This window comes from Schistocerca nitens, chromosome 6 (genome assembly GCF_023898315.1).
Source record: "Schistocerca nitens isolate TAMUIC-IGC-003100 chromosome 6, iqSchNite1.1, whole genome shotgun sequence".
NCBI classification, from domain to species: Eukaryota; Metazoa; Arthropoda; class Insecta; order Orthoptera; family Acrididae; genus Schistocerca; species Schistocerca nitens.
The window spans coordinates 198,309,289-198,331,306 of record NC_064619.1 but is presented as its reverse complement, the minus strand read 5'-3'; the positions used below and the strand labels follow the sequence as shown (position 1 = coordinate 198,331,306).

Here is a 22,018-nt window from a genome sequence, read left to right as displayed (position 1 = left end):
AGTTTCGCCGGGTTTTAGAAGCTCATGATACACCACACCTTTCTGATCCCACCAAACACAGAGCATTGTCTTCTTGCCGAATCGATCTGGCTTTGCATTCGATGTTGATGGTTGTCCCGGATTAACCAATGATTTTTCCCGTTTAGTATTCTTAAAATAAATCCATTTTTCATCGCCAGTAGCAATTCGATGCAAAATTGATTTTCTTTCATGTCTTTGAAGCAAAATTTGACAAATGGTTTTTCGGTTTTCCATCTGTCTTTCATTCACTTCATGTGGCATCCATTTTCCACACTTTTGGATGTTTCCCATAGCTTTCAAACGGTCAGAAATTGTTTGTTGTGCAACATTTAGCATTGCTGCCATTTGCCTCTGACTCAAAGTATCATCTTCATACAATATTGCTTGCAATTCGGCGTCTTCGAACTTTTTTGGTGGTCTTCCATGTTCCTCATTTCTTACATCAAAATCATTATTTCTGAACCGTTGAAACCATCTTTTGCATGTTGCTTCTGATAGAGCATGATCACCATACGCCGCGACAAGCATTCGATGCGACTCTGCAGCACTTTTTTTCAAAGAAAACAAAAAATTAATGTTTTCCGCAAATCATCACTTTCTGGTACAAAATTCGACGTTAACAACACCATGAAAACATATGATGTTGTTTGTTCCATTACTTGATGTATACTTAATATCTTTGACAGATGTCATACCAGTCAAACAAAAAAAAATTAAGGCTCGTTCCCAACAAATGTTCCCCAAGCGACACATTTATATCTTAACGCTCATTTCATACCGGTACACCTGGTATGTTCCCTCTTAGTAATCAAAGGTTAAGACTAGCGCCTCGGCTGATTTGAAACTAATTTCAGCTTTGTCAGCTTTTGCAGCAGTTTAGTCGTGCCGCAGCACACAGGAAGTTTGGAATTCCACGGCTCTAACAGTTGCATCTGGAGTGAAAAGTTGTGTAGTGCTTCAAGATTAAAGCGTATGCGGAACAATTAGGAACCGGAGCGTCAGCTGTAGGCGAAGTGTTGTGGCCGCATCTCGTAATTCGAGCCTAGGCAGAATGCTGCCAGCTCGCTTCTCTCTGCGGCTCGCACTGCCGAAACCGGAGATTGTGAATTTCCTGCTCCTGTGTGCCTAGGCGCGAGCTCCCCTCCGTAGTCAGACTGTGGTACGGAGAGTCGAAAGTGAGGCTGCAGAGGACGTTCAAAGTCCATATAACATGCAGTCTTTGGGAGAAAAAAAAACGAAGAAAGTAATGTAATATAACTGACAGCCTCTTTAAAAACTGCGTGTAAAAGATTTTCGTTTTTTGTGATACGCCTGGTACGGGTTTTTACGGCGTAAGTCATTACTACAGTCGAATGACGTAGCGACGTCCTTGCGTAGGCTATACGCCGTGTGTGGACGGGGAATGACCATCAACCGGTTCTGCGAGTCACACCTACTTCGCCGTTAGCCCCTGACAGCGGCTTTCAATTGAAAGCACTGACGTCAGTAGCGGAAGCTTTCCCCGTCGTTCCTTTCCAAATCAAGCTGTTTCCGGAGGCAGTCGATACCGAAAATTATAGTTGAAGAGGTTCTTTCAGGGATAACATTTCGCCATGCCGCACGGAACCGACAGTAATACAGTATTTGGAAATCCAGTTCCGAGCACGGAATCCACAGCGAAGATGAAGGAATCTGTACTTCCATAGGTTATTAAAAACTGAAAGAAGAGGTACACAGTCGAATGCAGAAGAGTATTTCTCTCCATCCGCTCATACTGATTTAGGTTCCTCGTGGCTGTTTTCTAGAGTCCGCAAGAGCTTAATCTAGATTTATACTTCGCAGGCCAGCCAACGGTGTGTGGCCACTGCCACTGTCGTTACCTCCCTGTCCTGTTCCAGTCGCGTATGGTTCGCGGGAAGAACGACTGCCGAAAAGCCTCCGTGCGCGCTCGAATCTCTAATTTGACATTGGTGATCTCCCCGAAGGTATAAGTAGGGGGAAGCAATATATTCGATACCTCATCCAGAAACACACCCTCTCGAAACATGGACAACAAGCTACACTACGATGCACAGCGCCTCTCTTGCAGAGTCTGCCACTTGAGTTTGCTAAACATCTCCGTAACGCTAACACACCAAATAACGAAACGAGCCGCTCTTCTTTGGGTCTTCTCTATCTCCTCCGTCAACCCGACCTGGTACGGATCCCACACTGATGAGCAATACTCAAGTATAGGTCGAACTAGTGTTTTGTAAGCCACCTCCTGTGTTGGACTACATTTTCTTAAGACTCTCCCAATGAATCTCAACCTGACACCCGCCTTACCAACAATTTTATATGATCATTTCACTTCAAATCGTTCCTCCCAGCCCCTTACAGTATCTGAGTACAGTTTCTATCACGGAAATCTCGTGCGCTTCTGGAACCGATTCCGCTAAACCTCTCGTTTAGCCAATTTTGACATTACGTCACTGATTCTGGTAAGACAATATTATGGCTTCTCGAAACTGACCAACTCTTTTACACAAAAAAATGGAAATTTTAGAATATTCTCCTCACCTCACTCATAAATTCACTTCACATTAGAAACAGAAACGGACAGCACATTAAGTTTTCTGAGTTGCACCAAAAATTAGTTCTCATGATTTCATAGTATTCACAAAACCGACAGCCATGAGCACCACCATTCACAATCTATCAAGCCCACTGAACACAAGCAAACAAGTTTCACATACCTGCTCCAAAGATTAAACAGAACACCCATAAGCAAACGAAACACACTCAGGAACTAAATACAATAAAACAAGTAGCGGCGGAAAACAGTTAGGATACACATATGATAAACTAAACCAACAGATAAAACAATGGAAATTTCAGGACATACATACACCTTCCACAACTGAGCTAGAAAACACACACACACACACACACACACACACACACACACACACACACACGCACACAGTACGAGAGAGAGAGAGAGAGAGAGAGAGGGGGGGGGGGGGGGAGGGAGAGAGAAAAATTCGGCTGTGTTGGTGAAGTCAAGTGTCCGTTAGAAAGATCTGTGTGTGCGTAGGGAGGGAGACGTGTTCCCGCTTCTCAATAAGTCATAGGAACGCAACAGTAAATAGCTCTGTTAAAGCATAATGTAAGAAACTGCCAATATGTGGCCGAAACGTCTTGGCAAACAAAAATTAAGTTCAGCCGTAAAGTGATGTGGTAGCACGCAACGTTCACATTAATATCGTTTGGTTGCAGATGGCACGCTGACAGTCACGCAGATTGCAGGTCGTGCTTTTGTATTTGTCCGCGAACGGCGCCTGCGGAATGTCCTCAATAATTGCAAGAGATAGACATGGTCGGAACATGGTCTTTCCAGTTGAGTGCATTATCGCGGAGCTAAGTGAATTAGAACGTGCGCAAACTGTTGGTGAGTGCTTCCCTAACCGAGGTAGCCGAATTGTTTGGTGTTTCAAGGCGCACCATATCGAAGATCTATGCCGCAGATAGTTCCGGAAAATAATCATCCGCTAAGTCACAACGCCGACGAAAGTGTGTGTCGTATGATTGTCTTCCACGGTCATTGAAGAGTTTCTGTAAGTCAGGTTTTGTGCAAGATCGCTCAGAGACTTCGGATGTTTAACACAAAAAGTCATGTAATCTGGACTTCCGATTATTAAGTTCTCATAGCTGTTGTATGGCATATGTATATTTTGTTCCTGAGTTTGTACAGTGAGCAGTGGCGGGTTTACATATAGGCCCACTAGGCACGGGCCTAGGGGCAGTACCTTCAGGGGGGTGGCATTTTTTGCTCTGTACTCATTTTAACTTTTAAGTTTTAAAATAACTGCGCTTATAAACGAAAAAAAATTGATATTGTTAAACAACTTGCTAGTTTAAGTAAGCCTTAAGAACGAAATTTGACAATACAAGTTTGGATGGTTCAAATGGCTCTGAGCACTATGGGACTCAACATCTTAGGTCATAAGTCCCCTAGAACTTAGAACTACTTAAACCTAACTAACCTAAGGACATCACACACACCCATGCCCGAGGCAGGATTCGAACCTGCGACCGTAGCAGTCCCGCGGTTCCGGACTGCTGCGCCAGAACCGCTAGACCACCGCGGCCGGCGACAAGTTTGGAAATATACGTAGTTTACCTGGTGACTGAATGGAAATTTAACATTCGGTTTCTGTCTGGTATTACCGTCATGACTGTTCAAAATATTTTGAAGTAAGCTGTCAGGACGGTAATCTACAATACAATGTTTGAAACGTTATTATTCCGAGAATGTTGCCGGCTTCTACTTAACCCTACCTTATTTTCCCAATGAAAATACCGGGACCCATGAAAAGCTGTGATGAACTATTCAGCAGTTTCTTAAATACTGTAACATGTGTGGGCGTCAGTATGTAAAACCCGACTCTACTTAAATTTCTTGTAGAAATTACGGGGAAGCAAAAGTCAACCCTCCATTACTGTAATTAATCTGAAAGCTATGTGGTCTTCAATATCTGAGATTTGATTTCACGGCACCCGTTTAACAAAAAATGTTGATACTCGGAATGTTTTACATTTTTAAACATATCTTTATACGAAAATAACATAAGCAGAATACCGAATAATGTATGAAATACACTTCACCATAGCTTAAAAATTTTATTTATTTACTTAGTTACTTTTTTTGGCGAAAAAAGAAGAAACTAACTTTCGTTTGTCCCATTTATTGTGCTGCAGCCTGAAACACAACACACTACATCAACTGCCAACAAGACTACTTAAACTTTGTAGTCTGTCTTCTCTGCCCACAGAAACCGCTAAAATGTTGTAAAGATCAGTGGGATAAGAGTCGATCTAGCACACCTCACTGCAAGAAATTGCAAAAATTATTTGCTTTCTAAATTAGAAAGACAGTGTCAAGAATATTCAGAGCATATTTGCGTCCCATCCAAAATTCCGGCGACATGGGAAACAGAAGCCAAAAAACGGACTGTCCTGTTTTCTTTACGAGACGAATTCCAGGAGGCAGGTGTGCTGCTACTGTCCACTGACAACAGAGAAACAGGCGACAATGAAATTAAATTATTCTGCATTGTCGTTCTTTCATAGCACAGTTACGTCGAGTAATCCAACTTTGTCAGTTCATCGCTCGGTGTCTAAAGGAAAAATCTTTGTGCTCGTGTGCCGTGTTTAAAGTAAAAAGCTTTGTGCTCATGTGCGGTATAGTACGATTGCAACTGGATATAGTCTCCCTTTCTTTCCTTCTACACTTTTATTTTGTTTTGACTGTTGCTTGACAATTTTTTAAGTGCATTAACATGAATAACAGTGGAAAAAGCAAACGCGCAGAATTAAGTGGGGTGGCATTTCGGAAATTATCGAAGGAAAGGCGAGAACGAGAAGCCAATGTTCTAAAAACGCTTGCCAGAGCAGATAAATTTTTAACAGTAAATGTTGCTGGTTCGACTTCAAGTAGTACGGATGATATTTCTGTCACTGCAGCTGTTGTAAAAGAAGTAAATACAGACGAAACAAAAGTTAAAAATGAAGAAAATCAAATTGTTTCTGATTTCGAGTTTCACGAAAAGCTAAGCGTCGAGTCAGAAATTACAAAAAGAAATAGCCTCGTTAGTGATCGTGCAGAATGGTGTGTCAATGAATCAACAATCGACATTCTCTTACAAGGTGGCATTAATCAAAATTCTACCGGTGATTTTTCTAATTCAAGAAGATGGCGATAACACAGATATTTGAACAAAGATGTATTTTACCGTAAACTTTTAACTGGTGAATCAACTTTGCGTGATTTTCTAGTATACTCCTGTAACACCGGTGCTGTTTTTTGTGCACCATGTAAATTGTTCGGAGGTAAGGCCGCGATTGTTAATAATGGCATTGCAGACTGGAAAAAAAAATATTTCTAATATTTTATCTCGTCATGAGAATTCACTTGAACACACATTCTGAGTTATCACTCTGAACAAAAAGTCACTTGGAACAACAGATGACCATTTCGAGTCGTATGTTGAGACAGAAAAATGTACTGGTGCAGTGTGTTGTAAAGGGTGTTTGCAGTAGTGAAGAAGCTAACAAGTCGTGGACTTCCCCTACGTGGACACGTTGAAAGAATCCATTCATTACATTTGTCAATTTATGATGACTCTTGAACTTATAGCCGAGTTTGATCCTTTTCTCGCAACGCACATCGAACGATGTGGAAATCCAGGACAGGGACATAAGGTATCTTTCTTCAACAACTGGTGATGAAATTATAGAACTTCTTTCTGAATGAATAAAAAGAATTATTATAAGCGAAATAAAACAGGCCAAACATTTGTCTATAATAGTAGTTTCTACCGCGGACATTTCACATGTTGATCAATTATCTTTCATATTAAGATATGTGAACGAGAATGGTGAACCTGATGAACGTTTTCTTCTGTTTTTTACCAAATCCGGGCCACAAGTCCAAAAACTTCGCTGAGGCCGTACTAAAACTCCTGTTTACAAATTCCATTGATATTACTGACTGAAGCCAGTCATATGACAACGCAAGCAATATGTCAGGGACCTACACTAATTTGCTGGCACGCATTAAAGAACGAAATCTGAAAGCTCATTATGTGCCTCGTGCAGCACAGTCTTTGAATTTATTCGGCACTAGTGCTGCAACCTGTTGGGGGGGAAGCATGTTCATTTTTCATTGTAGTGCAAAACCTTCATAATTTTTTCTCTGCTTCTACACAGTGCTGCGATAAACTTCTTTCATGAAGACAGGAAGCAAAACTGTAAAAAGGCAATCAAAAACATGTTGTTCAGCAAGAGAGGAAGTGTGTGTAAGTCTGTATGAAAACTGGAAGGGCATTATCAATGCCCGCACACATATTGCTAATAATAAGTTTGTAACATCACTAGTGCGAAATGAGGCTTCAGCTTTACTGAATCAACTCAGCAGATTAGAAACAGTATTCATGATGACAGTTTGTAAGGACATACTCCAGAGATTTAATAGTGTAAATATGAAATTGCAAAGTGTAAATATTGGTACTAAAATAGTGCATGAATTATATGAATTACTTGTAGGATTTATTGAATCTATTCACGGCATGTTCGACTATTATGAAACTAAATCCATGAAGATTGTGACTGATATAGACTATGAATGCATCTATAAAAGATCACGAAAACGCAAACTTCATGATGGCGAAGAAGCGGACTCGGAAGAAGTTTTTCTGACTGGAAGGGAAAAATTTAGAGTCGAAACATTACTTGTACGCCGAATCAGTGAGGAAGAAGGAAAGCTATAGAAAACTGCTGGACTCCTTCACAGGTTTCAGTAACCTTAAGAACAATTCACCTGACGATATTACTGAACATGCAGCAAAACTCCAAGTTGACATATGACACAGAATTAGAGCCTTCCTTCCCTAGTGAAATCTTCTGAGATTAGTGATGTACCAGTTGAAATAAGTAAATTTTTACGAAAAGAGATGTTACAGTCCGCGTTTCCGAATGTTGACATTGCTCTTAAAATATCTCTATGTATGGCATTTATAAATTGATCAGCATAACGCTCGTTTTCGGCTCTTAAGACTGAGCCGGCCGCTGTGGAGGAGCGGTTCTAGGCGCTACAGTCCGGAACCGCGTGACTGCTACGGTCGCAGGTTCGAATCCTGCCACGGGCATGGATGTGTGTGATGTCCTTAGGTTAGTTACGTTTAACTAGTTCTAAGTTCTAGGGGACTAATGACCTCAGCAGTTGAGTCCCACAGTGCTCAGAGATATTTGAACGATTTTAAGACTGAAATCGTACCCACGTTCTACGTTGTCTGAGGAGAGATTGAACGCCTTGTCCATTCTTCACATCGAAGCCGACCTGCTAACTGATAACCGTCTGAACTATGAAGATTTGATCAATGAGTTTTCTGCCGTCAAAGCCAGATGCAAACTTCGCTGACTGGTGAGTTAGTTTATTTACTCATATTAGTTTTAAAAATTTAAGATTGTAATGTGATTTATAAGAGCACATTCATTGGATTTACAAACTACGTATTACCAGTTTATTTTACAACTGCTGATGGCAGAACGCGGAACTAAACCTCGTTTAAGTGCAGACGTGACCGAAGGCGCCCGACAATACTAAACAATACCCGAATGACCCAGGTCGCTCGGCGCTGTACAGTCAAGTCATTCTGATACTGTAGTAAATTGCAAATGATGCGTATTCTTGGCGTCTGCTGAAATGTATAGTTATCGCGCAAATCTACGTTATCGGAGAATACGACCAGGTGAAAAAGTGTTAATAAATAACGTAGTTCAGTTTTGCGATAAGCACGTAAAAGATCGTTAGAAATAGCTATGGTGAGAGCAGTAGCTGCAGTACAAAAATGTTCAGCCCTTAAATGGATTAAAGTAATTGTGTACGCTTATTATGCAGCATCTAGCTACACAGACCCTAATGCATTACACGTTAACTATTACATTATAAAACAAATTTGATTTTACCACACTAGTCTGTAAAATTACGTGATAGCAAATCCAGTTCTGTGTTTGCTCGTCTGTATTTGCAGTAGGTGTTAGTTCATTTTCATCTCTTACGCTCTCCTATAGATTCACATATTAATACCGAACTTGTTTTTTATGTATCTGCTACACATTAAAGTTATTAGATCGAAAACGACAGTTTAATTTTAATTTTGGACGCATCTCTGTAAAAGTACATGTTAATTTCTATCGTACGTCACGTTCGCTTCAATTTTTAGATCGTAAGACAACTTTATTTTCATTTTCAACGGCTTGGTGTAGAAGAACGTATTAAAAGCGAATGTATAACAAAAATCCGTTGACTCCTACACGCTCTGGTGTATTTCTAAGCCATAAAAGAAAAATTACTTTCGTGTTCGTTTCTGTTGTCTTTGAACAGAAGAATGTGTTAACATAATGCAGTTTTAAGTTTGTTCTATCCGTTGCCGTACACAAAGATCAGTTCAGGAACCATATTACACTTTGATTGAGCGCGACTAGTCCGCTGACGTGCCCTTCAGAACAACGAATAGAAGAGTACGGAAACAGCTCCCCGCGCTCCAACCCAAAACGGCAATTGTGAAGTGATCGGGTAATAATTATTATTTAAAACATATTTTTACTGGGGAAGGGGGGTTGCATATAATATGGTGTGCCTAGGGACGCAGAATTTTTAAATCCTCCACTGACAGTGAGCAGTTGTCATCTCGTTTTTGATGTCACGCCTTGTGTTTGGTTTTTGTTAATGTTTACCACACATTACCGCTGCATATAGTTTATCTTTTAAATTTTACACCGCCCCTTTGTTATGTAGTTGACACTGTCATTATTGTTGTTGTGTGTACACAGGGCTTGAAGTAGTGAAAACACGCAACTGGTCGCACAAATAAACAGAGTTCAAAATGTAGACGGCTGAACGTGTTTTTAATTTTACATTTTACATTGATCATTGAAGAGGACTGTGACGAAAAATAAGAGGACGAAGCTGCAAAAAGTCTCAGCAGAACTGTGTGTCGCCCTCGCAAAGCTCGTCAGCACCAAAACAACCCGAAGAAAGTTCCGCAAGCAAGGAAGAAAAGGGTGAGCTAGAATTCCAAAACCACTCATCAGTGATGCAAATGCCCTTAACAGGAAAACGTGGTGCCGAAGCCATAAAACGTGGACTACGGAGCAATTGAACAAAGTAGTTTGGCCGGATGAGTATTGTTCTCACTGTTTCCAACTTTACGCCGAGAGATTGAAATATGGCGGGGGTTCGGTGAAGATATGGGCAGCCATATCGTGGTATTCCAGGGGTCCTGTGCATACTCTGCAAGATCACTTGACTGCCAAGGAATAAGAGACCATTTTAGCTGTCCAAGACGCCAAGGCCGCAATTCACACAGCTCGCATCGTCATGGATTAGTTTCGTCAGCGCACGGATGAATTGTTGCAGCCATTTCGCCTTGGATGCCCTGCAATTCATATTTATTTCATTCCTAAGTCAGACATGCCAACTCTCCTGATTTAAGCAGGAGACTCCCGATTTTTCCTCCTTCCTCCCGATCTCCCGACCGTGAAGACCGATCTCCCGATTTTCAGAGCAGTTTCAATACTTTCCTTACTATTTGAAAATCCTGCCCCTTCGATACATTGGTGGATGACATTGTAAGGCTGCTACTTGTCTATGTTAACTTGGAAGATTCGTGCGGTGGCTGTCGGGAGCGGCAGTAGGCGTAGCTCGCGCTTCGTATCTACTAGGAAGTAACAAGTAAGGAACTTATCGTTCGCAGCGTTCGGAGACAAACGAATATCTTTCAACCAGTGTCAATTTCCTCCACTTCTGGTAGCATCAGTGCAATCGTAAAGTTATTGTGGACAAGTAGTAGTCGATAGACGTTCCAAGCGAAGTGATTAGCGTTGTTCTTTCTACAAGGAAGTGTTGCCAAGTTGGGGGCTTTCCTCCTAAATTTAGGGGAAATTAGAGGGATAAATGTTTCAGGGGGGAGGGGGGGAAATATTTAGGGTTACTACCCTCCCCTCCCCTCCACTCGACAATTTCATTGTTGACTCCCTTTTACCGCCCCCCCCCCCCCCGCTCGCTTACCCGACAGTGTGACAAATTATTTAGGGGAATTTGAAGTGCAATATAGGGGGAAACGGTGCACCAGGGTTGGCATCATTGCTACATGACCATTGACTAGAACGTAGGACCATTGTGTTCTCGGTTCTGCTGCGCGATTTGTGTACTCTGTAGTAGTTGTTGGCTGCATATCATGTAGGTGTTGATTATTTTTTGTGCAGAATGGTGAAGAAATAAGATGCAGTGTTCAGAAACGTATATAAGAAAGAGTTTCCATGTTTAAGTGAATCGAGGAAGGGAAAAACTTACGCATTTTGCAGTGTATGTAGATGTGTCTTTTCAGTGGCTCATGGCGGGAAATGCGGCATTCTTAAACATGTGCAAACTAAAAAACACAGGAGACTGTCCATTGTGTAGAACGGAACCAGAAACTTCTCGTGTAAACCCCAAAATGTAGATTCTGTGACGAATGCCGAGGCTTTATTTACCTCATTTATTGTAGAGCATAACTTGACTATTAACTGTGCCGACCATGCTGGGCCTTCGCTTCGCAAAATGTTTCCCGATTCTGAAATTGCGAAACAATATGGGTGTGCCAGGTACAGGTAATGAATTATTGCAACTTTGTCAGGGATGTGTTGTAATTCACAATAGTACAGCGCAAAAATTCTCCTGATTTTTCACTTTTGAAAGTTGGCATGTCCGCTAAGTGATATAGGTTGCTGTATTCCAGTCTTTCCATGAACATTTTGTACTGTCTCCTTTCATCGATCAGTTGAAGTATTTCTTGTGTTGCCCATGGTTCATTCGGCTTATCTTCTTTGTGCTTATGTCTGACTGTCCAACATCTGTGATTACCGTTTTTAAAGATGTCTACAGTACTCCTATTCAGCTGTATACCTGGTGCACTTTGGTTCATTGGGAGAATAATTCTCCGTTAAGTGTAGTTTGTCTATAAAGGAGACCGCCTACGGTACACTAAATCAACCCATCATTGAGTACTACTAAAGTGTTTGGGCTCCCCATCAGGTCGGATTAAAGGAAGACATCGAAGCATTTCGGATGCGTGCTGCTAGATCGGTTATCGGTGCGTTCGATCAACACTAGAGTATTACAGCAATGCTTAGAGAGCTCAAATGGGAATCCCTTGAAAGAAGGTGACAGTTTTTTTGCGCAAGACTTTGGAGAAAATTTAGAGAACCCGCATTTGCGGTTGACTGCAATAAGTGTGTTTGTTCTTAGGATAATTTAGGTTAAATAGTGTGTAAGCTTAGGGACTGATGACCTTAGCAGTTAAGTCCCATAAGATTTCACACACATTTGAACATTTTTGCAATAAGTGTCCACGGCCGTCATCTGCTTTCCACATAAGGTTCATTAGGATAAGACACAAGAAGTTACGGCTCGCACGGAGGCTTATAGACTGTCGTTTTTCTCTCGCTTTGTTTTGTGAATTGAACAAGAAAGGGAATAACTAGTACTAGTAAAAGGCACCCACCGCCATGTGCACCGTGTGGCGCCTGGCGGGATGTGGCTGTAGATGTAGAATCTTACTTTAGGATTATAAATATCTGAATGTGGTCAGCCGCGCATCCCCCTCATATTTGGTGGTGAAATGCACCAGTGGGTAGCCGGTCAAAAACTTAAGACAAGCATGATGTTGCAGATGCTGAGCTTGGACCGTTCACTGTTTCCATTTTACTTCCTTTTTCACAATTCAGTATACCTTCTTCCTGTTTTCATGCTTGTGTGTTCAGTTTTTGACGGGCTATTCTCTGGGCCAGCTTACCACTAAATCTGACAGATGTGCGACGGGAGTTTCCGTTGTAAGAAATAATTCCAAAATGAGACTGCTTCTCAAGAACACCTCACACCACATACTAAGGTAAACAAGTAACAACGATCCGAAAATAATGTGCATATTGTAAAGTATGTATGTAGAGCTGTAAACGGATCCTAGCAAAGGCTCGACATACGTTACGTACCAAGAATAATGGGGATGTAACCCTTGTGCGCAATTTCTGGTTAAGCCACTTCACAAGGACAACCATAAATTTAAAAATTACTGGGTCGCCACCAGCCGAACTCCTTCCTAACAATTAAGACCGAACTGGAAATTATCAGTTTAATTAAATTAAGAATTTAATTATAAGAATGAAATTTTTTTAAAGAAACTAACAAGATGAACAGCATTGTATGTCGTATATAAAAAAAAGTAGGGAATGGAAAATTAATTTGAAAACTGGCATCAATGAGAAATAAAAAGAACGCAGAGTTTATCTTTTATGTAGCACATTTATTTCATTACTGAATTTGATGCACATCCTATGAATGCACATGACTGGTGCCTGAATAAAAAAGTTCAACTAAATAATTCGCAAAAAATTGTAGAATGGCGCAATTAAAAAGGAAAAACACACAAAAGGGAAGTGGAACACACTAATTCAGTCATTCCGCCTGCATACCCATAACTGTCCTTCAGGAACGAAGCGACTTCCACACTTTTAATTTCAACCACCATCTTCGCCGATTTTTAACAAAACAATTATGCCACGTTCCGAAAATACATAAGTACACATGCTTCAGTTAAGCTTAAGTTCTGAAATATGCCATGAATTTAACATGGGGAAGTTCTAATTCTACCTACTTCCTATCAGCAGAAAACTTCTCTAGGAGCTACGAACTGTACTCACCAACCGCTAGCTGCAGTGTGTCCTTTCTCCACAGAGCTTCGCCTAACTACCGGTGCACGGAAGCTACCAGAGGGGTAGGCTTCCGCCACCAACCTGACAAACTAACCTCAGACTAAAAGGGGTAAACCCCTCTGTCCAGGTACTGGGATCCTAAGTGGGTCATCCTGTACTACCCTCCAAACGAGAAGCAAACATCATCTGCTCCTAGCAGACGACAACCAACTCAGCGTCCCCCACAAAAGAAACTCGAAAACACACGTAAAAACAGTCAGTCACATTCACGCACACATAGGGTAGGGTGAAGGGAATAACGTAATAAATACAGGTCATGATTTTCTATGGAACACCAAAAAATCAAACATAATATCATTAAATAAGCCTTAGTTTGTTTCCTCAGTCTTTCTGGGAGAGTTAATAAATTAAACCGCAATTAGGCGATGGACGGAATAGGATGCACAGAATCCAGTGAGACGAGCGTCTATGAAACGACTCCACAGAGACGTTTCATCATATATACACTACAGACACAAAAAGTCATTACCCACACATGCTTTGCGAACTGAAGAAAGAAGCAAAGAAGGGTTAGGATCGGGACGAGAGGGGGCGACAGACTACTTGTTGTGGAGTGTTGATGCGTGTGTAGAATGATTACGTGTTTCGGCCAGGTGTAGTTGCTCCGTCGCTCGTGTTTGGTCATCAGCAGCAATCTGTGATACTTGAGATAAACGTATCAGTTTATCTCGTGCATATTTATTTCTCAGCTTTAATCAGCGGCGCATGTCGCGCCATTTATCGCGCAGTTAATGACACAGTCTGCAGGCGGCCTTCACTGGATATGAAACTGGTTCTCCCGATGTTGGCCTCGTGTGACCGTGGCGATCGCCCGCATATCTGCCGACCTTGGTGTCTGAGGGCAGTGCTTTGCGCCACTTGGATATCAGAAGTTTGAGCCAAGAGCTGATAAGTAAACACGAGATGCATATAAGTAGCCGAGTCGGCGCTGAACGGGTCGCGGGTGCTCTCTCAGCTCCAGCTGTTCATTCAGAAGGGAGTAAATTGCCTCTCCTGTCTCTCTCTCTCTCTTGCGCGTGCGGGTAATAACTCCGGAAACCTATTCCGGGAACCGAGTCAGTGACTTTTTCGTCCGTTGAAAGTCCAAAGGCATCTTGAGTGGCATCCAAGGATTTGGACACATCTCAGGCGACCCCGTTCGGTAAGTTTCAAGCATCAGTCAGGCAGCTTTTGAGAGGTCACAGTAAAGAATTCGCATGTATATTTCGTATGAAAGCTTCTTAAAGCATAAAATTATTAGGAATGAGTATTGACACTTGTTCGCGATCACATTGTACTGACAACATAATAAGCGACGTCTGTTTGATATGTTGCTGTAGATGTTGTCAGCAAATGTTTAGAATAAGTGTGTGATTGCTGTTCTCGTGTTTAGAGTTATTGCGGGGAAGCAAGAAGTTCGACGTGTGTAAACAACCCAAAAATTTAAATCGTCTGCGCTGTGAGTTTTCCGGTTAATTACTTTTCTGTCGAAATTTGTATACAGAACTGATATTTTTCAAGGTTATTTATCAGTGTAGCGGCAGGGGTTCTGATTTAGTTCTTATTGTTTACCAACTAACATCACTCCATGTGATGAGTTCTCTCTTTAGACCATTCGTGATGAGGTGTGTTCAATGTCTGAAAAATAGCGGTTCTTCTTGGCTCTGAGCACTATGGGACTTAACGTCTATGGTCATCAGTCCCCTAGAACTTAGAACTACTTAAACCTAACTAACCTAAGGACAGCAAACAACACCCAGCCATCACGTGGCAGAGAAAATCCCTGACCCCGCCGGGAATCGAACCCGGGAACCCGGGCGTGGGAAGCGAGAACGCTACCGCACGACCACGAGATGCGGGCAAATAGCGGTTCCATCCTGCTTTGACGTATCCTCCACTCTGACGCTTCTTTTTATTTTGACGCTTATGAGAAAACAATCATTTTATAATGGGCACTCGAAAGCTCAATTTTTTTCAGCTGCATTCCAACGACATGGAACTGGAGACAAGAGGTTCCTACATCTCCAACGCGAAAAAATTCAAAGCTGTTCACACAAGTTCCGGTAAGGTCATGATCTTGTTCCTTTACTGCATGGGTCATGTCGTCATAGAGTTCTTCGTGCGAGGAACCACAATGCGCAGTGCTATGAAGACACTTTTCATAAGCTGCGACGCACCGTTACATCAGAACGCCCAGGTTGTCGTCCACGGCAGCCTTACAGCGCAGCATTACGTCGACGATATTCCACACCTCGTTTTGTTGCCCTTCAAGGCAAGCCAGCCTGGGCTTACATTTCAGCATGATCATGCCCGACCGCCTACGGCAAGAGTTTCTGCTGGTTTTCTTCATGTTTACCAAATCCTACCTTGGGCAGCAAGATCACCGGATCTCTCACCAATCCAGAACGTTTGGTGCATTATGAGCAGGGACCTCAACCCAGCATGGGACTTTGACGATCTAACGCCCAATTGGGCAGGATCTGGGACGCTATCCTACAGGAGGACATCCAAAACTCTATAAATCAATGCCAAGCCGAATAACTGCAGGTCGTGCGGTAGCGTTCTCGCTTCCCACGCCCGGGTTCGATTCCCGGCGGGATCAGGGATTTTCTCTGCCTCGTGATGGCTGTGTGTTGTGTGCTGTCCTTAGGTTAGTTAGGTTTAAGTAGTTCTAAGTTCTAGGGGACTTATGACCACAGCAGTTGAGTCCCATAGTGCTCAGAGCCATTTGAAGAGCCATTTGAATAACTGCATGCATAAGGGCCAGAGGCGGACAAACGCGTTATCGAATTGACAAGTTTGTGAAGCTCTCTCTCTTGAATAAATTATGCAATTTTTCTAAAATTGTAGTCATTGTTTTGTCTGTACATATAAGTCACATATACCTATTTCTGTCACCATTGGATAATTCTTTCTAGGTGCGTCTTTTTCCTCCTTAGTGTTTCTAAAAATAACGAATAACCAATACGGAATTTGTGTACGGCCTGGTTCTAGAGTGTATGGTGGACGATATTCTAATTGCAGAGTACTAGAGTAAAGTGTTAACTCCTGGTTTCGCTAAACTGCGCGAGACTAACGTTGTGTTCCCAGCAGCCACGTCTCACCTGGACGTGCAAATAAACAGATTGGATGGAGCAGAAGATATTATTGATTTGGTAGACCGAAGTCCTTCACCAAACCCACGCAGAATTTCTACTCGTATAGGTGCTCCACATACAAGAATGTAGCGGACATTACCTTATCTTTTACAGCGGATTCAACTCCTCCGACGAGGAGGTGAAGGTAAACGATAGGAATTTTGTCTTTGGTTGACCGCAAATTGCCAAGTAATCCCTTTCATACTGTTTATAGATACAGCAACTTTTTTCACTCGTAGGGGTACCAGTGACACTCGTGATTTTCGTCGATAGTCCGACGAAACCCCGCATACCTTTCTGGAGTCACATTTTCAATAAAGCTTTGTAAATGTATTGTTCGGTATGGTAGACAAGCAGTTGATTGGAATTGGTATGTTGCCGCATCGTACGGCGAAGCCCCGTTATCAAGACTTGATTGAAAACGAGCTGACCGCAACGGTCGCAGGTTCGAATCCTGCATCGGGCATGGATGTGTGTGTGATGTCCTTAGGTTGGTTAGGTTTAAGTAGTTCTAAGTTCTAGGGGACTGATGACCTCAGATGTTAAGTCCCATAGTGCTCAGAGCCATTTGAACTTAAAAAAAAAAAAAAAAAAAAAAAAGAGCTTCCAGCATTATTGGAAGAGATTTCTTTGTCTGCAAGGAGGGCTGTGTTCTTCCAGCGTGTCTAGGCATCTGCACATTCTAGTCGTCGTCAGCTGACGCCTATCTGAAACTAACTATTCCCCGGGAGTTTTGTCAGCAGAAATATTCACGTTCCTCGGCCGCCAACGTCCCGTAACTTTGAGTTTTGCCTGCACTGGTGTTTTAAAGGCGAAGTCTTCAAATAAAAAGCAAACCCTCGAGACGAATTTATCGGATTACGAATAGTCATGCCTTCATAAAAATAGTATCAAGTCAAACTCAGAAGAACTAGTCGTGTTCTCAAGATAGTTCGAAAGTACACTGAAGTCGAAGGTGGAATTTATGAAAATAAACTTTCAACTTAATCTTTTACTTTGCTTAACACTTGTCAGTATTTCAGTTACATTCCAACAGCTGTACCTCTGTAACAATAGCAATTGGACACTCACTACGTTCAAAATGGTTCAAATGGCTCTGAGCACTATGGGACTCAACTTCCAAGGCCATCAGTCCCCTAGAACTTAGAACTACTTAAACCTAACTAACCTAAGGACATCACACACATCCATGCCCGAGGCAGTATTCGAACCTGCGACCGAAGCGGTCTCGCGATTCCAGACTGTAGCGCCTAGAACCGCTCGGCCACTCGTTACGTGTACTGTTTAATCCAAATTAATCAATGCTACTAACTCATAAAATATTTACTATTGTTCCTGAAACATTCTGTAATATGAACGGAAATAAAGTATCTGTTACTGCTTCCTAATGTTGTTTAGTAGTCAGCCATGAAGGAGCAGACAGGACATACCTGAACTCACTGCACAGAAATGCGGTTTCCGAAATTGTTAAAAAGACGTGTACAGTCCCTTCTTTCCATAGTAGCTCAGCACATAGACTTGTGTTGTAATTTAGAAGCATAAAAGAGAATAACTGAATATAAGTGTGTCGTTCTCATTTAAATGTAAAAAAGGAAAAACGTCGGCACATCTAACCAATAATATACCTTTCTCGTTACTACTCTGTTATAATACTCTACATAAGTATTCTCGGAGAATACTAGACACTATTCGCGTTAAAAAATCTTTTCTGTACGAAATTTTAATATTCATTGTCTTGTTAAAGGTCAGCGACAAATCAGCTGAATGGGTGGGTAGTTTGTTTTTGTGTAGTAGTATTTCCCTGAACTGCGGGAGGGATGTGTGTAAATTGCCAGAAGCCAAAAGAGACTGTGACTCTGGGAAAACATTGCATTTCCATCTTTTTCATAGAGTGGCACCGTGCATTTGGTGCAACGCCAGCGTCGGAAAGGTTCATTCTGAGATGCGGTTTGACCCACAAGTATTGAAATGGTGTCAACGATGGGTGCTGCGCTTTATAAGTACATTGCACCGTTTTTTCAGCAGCCCATTGAGTTTCAGTGGCATCTCATACCATAAATGTGAGTACACCATTGCTTTCGCTATAGTGATGTGTATGACATAACCACTTAGAATGTCTCAAGTTACTGAGACTATCCTCGCTCAGTTATTCGTCTGCAATAAATGGTACACTAGTCGTATGATTACACAAAACTTCATTAAGCTTCGCCGATCGTGAGAAAACTGCCGTAAAATCTTGTCGTTTTTACCATACAGAGTTCGTCCATTTTGCAACATTTTCAACAGCTTCCTTCAAGACAGTTCAGAATTAATTATGTACTTAGTGTTTTATTTGCGGTCTCGTTAACCAGTATTACTTAGTGTCGTAGAACCAGCCTGCGCTGAGTAGAGAGATATAGTCTGCATTGAGTGGTGTGCATCCGGCCAAGTTCAAAATGGCTCTGAGCACTATGGGACTCAACTGCTGTGGTTATCAGTCCCCTAGAACTTAGAACTACTTAAACCTAACCAACCTAAGGACATCACACACATCCATGCCCGAGGCAGGATTCGAACCTGCGACCGTAGCAGTCGCACGGTTCCGGACTGCGCGCCTAGAACCGCGAGACCACCGCGGCCGGCTCCGGCCAAGTCTTAGAACTATATCCGAGGGTTACTTAGCAACATTTGGGGGCAGAGGAGCGAGCGCATTCTTTTACTGAAAAAGGAATGCGTTCCCACATTAAATGAAATTGGTGTCCTTCCATAACTCAACAACTTTACCCCTACCGCAAGTACATTTTAGTCTGTTACGTTTCCAATCATTTCTTGCTCACGCAATAACATAACATTTTGATAGCTAGCTGAAGAGGCTTATCTGGGTAGCTCAGTTGGTATTCTCCAGCAAAGGCAAGTTTCCACATTAGAGTCCCACGCCACCAGATAGATCTTTCAGGAAGTTTACAAAACAGCACACACTACGCTGCATAGTGGAAGAATGGTTCCAGGTAGCTACTGAAAAGGCAACAGGGAGAGAGTTAGAGAACCTAAATTCTTTTCAGTCTAACACCTCCGCCTGGTTTCGAGCGAATGGATTATTTTGATGTTTCTCTTTACTTTTCCGTATACTCACAGACTAAATAACTTCGCGCTTAGATTCAGTTAAGAATCTACTGTCGGTGCCTGCAGTAGAATTCGTAATGAAATCTTTCCTAACTGCCGTGACAAGATTTACTTTTTAGGCGGGTGGTTGTCAGTATGGTTACGCGTGTCGTGACACTTCTTCACAGCGTTCTCTCAGAAAGCAGTAAATTGGTTAAATATTTTTTTTTTCAATTCTGTTGGTGTAGAAACCTGTGATGGAGTATCTTTCCATCATGAGCCGAAGGAAGCAACGTCGTCTTGAGACGGTTCTCACCTTTTAGAATGGAAGTAGTTCCGCAGCAATTCAATGAAATTACAAACCACCAAAATTACGCAAATTTGTTTGTTGTATTTAAATGGCAGCAAGTTTCAGACTTTAGTCCATTATCAAGCCATCCACTTATGTCCTACCATAACACCATTTCTCGGAAATGTTACACTGCTAGCGAAAAAAGAAGTCGCATCTACACGGTGCTATCAAATGAATCCAAAGTTTACTTAAGATAAGAGAGATGATCATATTCAGACAACCAATAAGATTTCGTACTTCGTGTGGCGTGTTGCTTATCGTGCAAGACTATCCGCATGCACTGATACGAATGATAGCAGAGCTGAACGCTCGAAACATTTACACACTAGCTAGGCAATATACAACAGTATGTACCGCAAAACAAGAGCAAAAATTGTCATGGGTATGCAAAAAAAAAAAAAAAAAATGCCTGCTGATGGCTAAATAGTGGGGTGGCTCTGGCTGGGAGTTCGGGGATGGGTGGAGTTGAGGATGCAGCGACTATACTGGTGTTGAAAATTAAAGCAACAAGCGGAAATGTTGCAAGCTTTCGTGTATTTTGCCACAAAACAGTATAAACAGGCGACTGAAAAGCAGAAACAATGTAAAGAATACAGAACTTAAAGCAACTGCAACATTTATAATTGTAGACAAAAAAGTTCTTTGTTTTTTCCTGGATTTGCACACACGGGTAACTCCAAAATATTTCTGTTTGCTGATGACACTAACTTGGTAGTAAAGGATGTTGTGTCGAACATTGGCTCGGTTTCAAATAGTGCAGTTCATGACCTAAATTCATGGCTTTTAGAAAATAAACAAACGCTAAATCACACTAAAACTCAGTTTTTACACTTTCTAACACACAATTCAACAAAGTTTTAATTTACAGAATGAGCATATGATTAGTGAAATTGAACAGTTCAAATTTCTAGGTGTTCGAATAGATAGTAAGTTGTCGTGGAAAGCCCACGTCAGGATCTTGTTCAAAGACTTAATGCTGCCAATTTTACTATACTACTAAAGTGAGTGATCGTTGGACACGAAAATTAGTCTATTTTGATTATTTTCATTCGCTTATGTTGTATGGTATTATATTTTGGAGTAAACCTTCCCATTCTAAAAGGATATTTTTGGCTCAGAAACGGGCGGTTCGAGCAATAAGTGGTGTAAGTTGGCGAACCTCTTGTCGACCCCCCTTAACTAGTTGGGGTATTCTGACACAGGCCTCTCATTATACGTATTCCTTACTGTCATTACTTGTTAATAATATTAGCTTATTCCCAAGAATAAGCAGCTTTCACTCAGTTAATACTAAACAAAAATCAAATCTGCATTTGGATCGGACTACCTTAACTCTTGTGCAGAAAGGTGTGCAATATACTGCTGCATCCATTTTCAATAAGCTACCACCCGAATTTAAAAATCTTAGCAGTAATCCATGCGCTTTCAAATAGAAAGTGAAGAGTTTCCTCATGGGTCACTCCTTCTATTCTCTCCAGGAGTTCTTTGAAAAACTGAGCTGATTCTTGTTGTGTTGTTGATTGCGTTTACTTGAACTTATGGACTGTGTTTTTACGGGTTCATAAACATTTATTTTTATCTGTTATTACTTTTATGTTGTAATTTCATGTACTGACACTTTCCATGACCTTGGAGAATTCCTCTTCAGTTTGGTCCTACGGAACTTGACGTATAAATAAATAAATTTCGACAACTGGTTAATATAGCAATACCAGCCCGACAGCGACGGGGCATGCTGTGAATAATGCCATCAATCTCATGTTAAGGCAATAATGCACCTCCTTACTGCAGAGCTGCTAACTAGTCTAGAAGACTGGTTGGTAAATGTTTGCGTGATGCAGCCAGTCTCCCTAGTGCATCCCAGACATACTCTATGGGATTCAAATCGTGAGAGCGAGCAGGCCAGCCATGTGTGCAATAAATGACGTTTCCCAGGAAACGTCAACCACCCGTGCTCTCGGAGGTCGAGCATTATTGTCATTATGAATTCTGGGCCAACAGCACCTCACAACAACCGCTCATGATGTCTAAAAATCTCGTCACGATAACAGACAGCAGTTACACCTTGCTTAGTCATCCGTAAAGTTTCCTAAACAGGTGTTTGATTGGTCAACAC

The 22,018-nt window shown here is 41.7% G+C and overlaps 1 protein-coding gene across 2 annotated transcripts in view; it reads left to right on the top strand.

The window, feature by feature from the left end:
* LOC126263132 (aromatic-L-amino-acid decarboxylase) overlaps positions 1–22,018 on the top strand; it is a 205,273-nt gene that overhangs the window by 15,560 nt on the left and 167,695 nt on the right. Inside the window, exon 1 of one of the 2 annotated variants that reach the window (XM_049960156.1) lies at positions 14,270–14,494. The exons of the other annotated variant lie outside the window; for it this stretch is intronic. The gene's annotated coding sequence lies outside the window, so the exon portion shown is untranslated. Of the gene's footprint in view, positions 1–14,269; positions 14,495–22,018 lie in introns of those variants that run through there. 2 annotated transcript variants of the gene reach the window in all.